Source organism: Mus caroli, chromosome 1 (assembly GCF_900094665.2).
Source record: "Mus caroli chromosome 1, CAROLI_EIJ_v1.1, whole genome shotgun sequence".
NCBI lineage: Eukaryota > Metazoa > Chordata > Mammalia > Rodentia > Muridae > Mus > Mus caroli.
In genome coordinates this window covers 167,924,255-167,929,808 of record NC_034570.1, presented here as the reverse complement: position 1 = coordinate 167,929,808, position 5,554 = coordinate 167,924,255, and positions in this window count along the sequence as shown.

Sequence of the window (5,554 nt, the reverse complement as noted above, 5' to 3'; positions counted from 1 at the left end):
TCCTCCTTTGCCCTTTGCCCCCTGATATCTGAACTCTGACCATCAGAGGTCACTTCTGAGTATAGCTAACTTGCTGGAATTTGCATTTTCCTTTGAGCCAGTCCTTTGGGACAGCTTTTCTCCGTCTCAGAATTTCTCTTGTAGCAATATTTGGGTGCAGGGTTAGGGTCTGAGTGGTGGTGTGACCCTTGATGCTTGTCCTCTTGAAGGAACAAATTCAGTCAAGACATAAGTTAAGCAGAGGCTTATGTCCTTAAGCGTCAGTGTAGCTGGCGAGGCTAGCCAGAGTGGAGTGGAACAGCTTGTTTGGCTACGTGTTGTGGAGTTACAAAATGTTTTATGAGTGTTTATGAGGTGGCCGTTAGAGCATCTGGGCTCTTTAGGACATAAGAAGACAATATTGTAAGAAAGCCCTGCCCCATCTTCGCTACCATCAGCAGGAGCAACCCCACCCCCAAGTGGCCAGGATTCAAGACATCTGCAGTTGTCTGTCACACATTACTCAGCTCTATCCCGGTCATCTTGGCTATCACATACATTCTAACAGCTTAAGAGACTTGTTTTTGCTATGGCATATTTCCTTAGGACCCCAACAATGTAGTTAAAAAACATTTAAATGTTTGTGCAATATTTTAAATGTTTTGTAATAAGAGTTCTGTGGTGTGTATTATCTATACTATCATAATACTCTTTGTCACTGGGGATGCATCTTTGCTGCTAAGAGACCTCAGAAAACTTGAAACCAAAAGATATACTTGAAACCAACTGTTTATATATTTAGATAAATAATTGTGCCCATAGGACAATCTAAGTTTGAATATGCTGAATCTTCGCTGATCCAAAAATCTAATAGGGTCAGTACCTGTCTGGGAGCAATAATAGCTATGCAAAATGCTGGGTAATAGATCACTGATATATTCCTGAACAAATAGTATAGAAAAATATCCAATTATATCTAGGTAATATATATATTCACATATATCATCTTTCACTAACCTTATGTAAATATCTAATCTGACACCATCTTCTTTTTGACAAGCCAAGAATTCCAGTTTCAGAAATACCCCTGCTTTCATCCAGTTTTATAAATTCATTGTCTGTTTTTAGGTAAACAGTAGTTTCAACTAGAAACAGAATTCCTTTTCTGAATACGAGCACATCCCTCAGACTGTGCCTTTGAGCATCACTCAGGATACCTGGAGGGGCTCTTACTCTGGTCCAGGTTTGAAAGGAATCATTTGTTTGGAAGGTCTCCTGGTCAGTGGCCAAGAGAGCAAATGTAGACATGCAGGTTTCCCAGCTAAGCAGCAATGGACTTCCAGGTGGCAGGGTGAGTGGCAGATATCCAGGAGGCTCAGACACGATCTCCATGGGAAAGGTCAATAAGAAGTGGAGATCTGCAATGAGACAGTCCTGGAAATCCACGTTGTTACCTTGTATCACTTTGGCNATATCATCTGAAGACATTGGCAGGTGAATGACCCAGGTTCTAGAAGAAAAATGAGAAATAGAAAAAACAGGACTTGGCACCCTGATCCTTCCTTTCTATGATTTATCTCAGAGCTTATACTTAAAAAAAAAAAACAGTTTAAGCTTTTATCAGCATAAGCTGCTATGGCTCCATTTTTCATTGTTCACTCTGACAGAGGAACGTAATATGGACTTTTGATATTCTTTCTCCTGCAATGTGTCTCTCTAACCACAAACGAACAGTTCCATAACCCNTTNCTTAACATACAGTTTCAAACATCATCTATTGCTTTCTTCGGTGGCAAGCACATCCATTAGTTACACCAATGACTGCTTCTATGTCTNAGGCAAATCATGTCAGATATTATGCAATGGGTGTAGAGAAATAGGAAACTTCATCTACTGCTCAGGGAAATCTGAATGGTGCAGTGATTTTACAACTATGCAATCTAGACACTCCTCAAAAAACCAATGTGGAGTGTAATGTGAGACTCCAATCTCACTNCTTGATATATACTGAGGAGAAACACAACTTGTTGTCACTTGAACAACTGCATACGGATGCCGCCCACAGCATTATCCTAAACAGAGCTGAAGAAGAAAATAACCAACATGCTTATCGACTTTACAATCATTGAACAATGTGCCATGCTTNTGTAACAGTGGCAGCACCTATGGGCCACTGTGAACATACCGAATTCACAAAGTATCAATGTACACATTGAACTAGTTTAAATTACAGCTTAAAAGGGTGAGGTTATGTGTCACGTAAATTATCTTCAACCAACCTTGTTAAAAACAGGAAAGGAAAATGTTCTCATAACCTTCCCACCCTTCTGCTACATCAGAGACGGCCTTCAGTCTGGTTTTGTAGGGACTGCTTCTGCTGTCCCACTTCCCAAGTGTTATAAAAGCAGGAAGAATTTGAGTTCTGGCTTATTAATGTTCTGAAGNTCCTTTGAGTGGTACTTCTTATTCTTCCTACTCATGACAGTTTTCTGCATCTCTCAGAATTTGTCTGTTCTCTTCGGTCCCAGAGTTTGAAAGTTCTTGTATGCGTGCCCCATCCACCCACACTTACAAGGCTCTCCCGATAACTCCACTTTCAGGCACTCGTTTTTCCCCTCTTCTGTAGCCAGCATCAGGCATTGCTATGTTGTACAGTAGAACCTCTTTCAGAACCTGTCTGTTCCCTTGTTGAAGACAGTAACTGTATCCTACCTTCCATAGTTAACAGGTTACCACCTCTTTCAGAACATGTCTGTTTCCTTGTTGAGAACAGTACCTGTATTCTACCTTCCATAGTTAACATGTTACCACCTTTTCCAGAGCATGTCTGTTCCCTTGTTGAGAACAGTAGCTGTATCCTAACTCCCATAGTTAACATGTTACCTGTCAGGTTCAAATTGGTGTCCTAAGCAAACTGGTAGAGGCTGTGACCACTACATCTTCCACACCATAGCAGCCCACTTTCAGGGCTGAGGTAGGGACCCTTTAGGGATATGGTCACCCCCAATCAGGCTTTTAGATTGAGGGTTAGGCTTTAACCGCATAGTGAAACAATCATCCAAGAATGTGATTGCTATTTTTTGAGATGATCCATCATTTGGAATTATCACAGAAAAAAACTTTTAAAATCTTTCCTTAAAAATTGCATGTCAGGTGCATTTCATAATAGTCGAATAATGTTTTCAAATCTCTTTCGAAGCTTCTGCTTTTAAAATTCAAAGTGAATTAAAAAAATAAATACCCTTCTGAAGTTAAGGGACCTGGGTGGTATGTGAGCCTCTTCTCAACTGTGAATATGAAAGGACGCTGCCCCAGGGTATTCATCTGCTTGGTTAGTATCAAGGAATTCTGAAAAAAAAAAAGAAAAAACAAAAAACAAGGTTTCTCTTTTATTATTTTTCATAGCCAAAGGTATTTGGGAGTACTTTCATGTGCTCAATGCTGTATTAAATTAGTTCTTTTAGTTAAGGTTTATTTATTTATTTATTTATTTATTTATTTATTTATTAAGTTTAGTTATTATTTATGCTTATACATTCAACATGCTTTCATTATTTATGTTTGTTTCTTTTAACCACATAGCCTCCTCTCCACGACAGTGTTATGAACTATTAAGGTCACAGAATATGGGTACAGTTCAGTGGTAGAGGGCTTGCTCCAGGCTATAAAAAATATAAGCTATAATACAGTATCTAACATACTGAAAACATTCTTATAATATCAGAATCTTATGTGAATGAAGACCATGGAGATCCTGAAATACAGAAACCTAGGTTTTTAAGTGTTTATTTTGTATTGCTGTTGTGGGCAGGAGGTGGATATTGCCATGATAAACTTGGGACAGACACAGGACAATTTGAGGGAGCCACTCTTCTCCTTCCTTCACCTAGGTCCCAGGGATTCAACAACAGTCATTCAGGCTTGGAAGCAAAAAATGTCATTGGCTGATCAAGCTCAATGGCTCCATAATTTGAAAAAAAAAATGTCTGTCTGTCGGCATCTGAAATACTAGGGTGCCCTTCCCATCTGAAGCACTTCTTGATGCCAATGCCTCCTTCTCATTTCCTCCCACAAACACTGAAGGTCTCTAGAATTTGACCTTGAATCCTTCGCTCCTCATGTACATTCTTCTGGCCTCCATGGGCACACATACAAACACGTCATACAGTCATATACATACATAAAGAAAAGAAGACAAATTGATACTGCAGTCAATAGAACGGCAAATACCTTTTATCAAAGTTAAAAGCTTTTGTGCACCAAAGGACACCATCAACAAGGTAAAAAGACAATTCGCATATGAAAAAAAATATCTGCACACTGCATCTAGTATGGTACTAATATTCAGAATATATGGATGGTGTGTATTTGATTTAAGGTGTACATTATGGGTTCCCAAATTTTATGGGAATTTACACTTCTGCATGTGAGACACTGTGGGTTCCTGCCCCCATGTTGGCTTTATTTTGTAAATAAAGTAGCTGATGATTCATGGCTGGGCAGGAAGACTGAGACAGGACACTGAGGTTCCCTGGCAAGGACTTGAGGGAGGAAGAAAATTGCCATTGCCAGGAAAGGAGAAGGTCTCAGACTAAGAAGTGTAGGATAGAGAGACAGAGACACTACCAACATGTAGAGACATTTTCAGTATCAGTGTTCCTTACAGAAATGCAAATCTGAACTACAATGATTCTGGGAAATGTAGAGCACACTCAGAATCCACATTCAGGAGACAAAGTCAAGGGGATCCCTGAGTTGGAGGCCAGCTAGATCTACATAGAGAGATTATTCCTAAAGAACAAACAGGCAAACAAATGGCACAGTGAGATTCCCCTACTGTTAAGGATGACTATTTAAAGAAGAGAACAACAGCACTGAATCCACAAAAACCTAGAAAGTGTAACTGAGGCTTTGGAAGAATTGGAGCCTTTCTGCACTGCTGGAATGTAGGACAGAGATAGTGCTATGGGAAACACTGCAGGGTTCTAAAAAAAATTTAAATAGAATTACTAGCATAGTTCATAATAGCCCATAAGTAGAAACAAGCCAACTGTCATTGAGAGAAAAACAAAATGTGGCATGTGGTACAACGGACTATATCTTAGCCTTAAAAGGGGGCAGGGGAGAAAAGACAATGCTGCATGAAGAAAGTTACAAAAACACAACCCTTGTTCAAATTAAATTTTACTATCATGCATAATCTACATGCCAGGGGGAAAGTTAACACAAGAAATGAAGTCCTTTGGGAAACCTACTCTTGAACATATAGCTTCATAAATGGAGGAAAATTAATCTGGTTTCTTTTGTTCTAAAGCCAATCAATATAAGGCATTTTGTTAAGACAGCCCAAGCAGACTGAAATAAAATACATATTTAAAATTAAATTAATGAATAACAGATAATAAAAAGTTGACTTCTTTTTTGTGGTTTTGAAAATAGTTTAAATGCACCAGTGCTTTGCCTGCATGTATGACTGTATGACATGTACATTTCTGGTCCCTACAGAGGCTACAAGATGACTCTGACCCTAGAAACTATAGTTAGTTATAAACTACATGTGGGTGCTGGGGAAAAT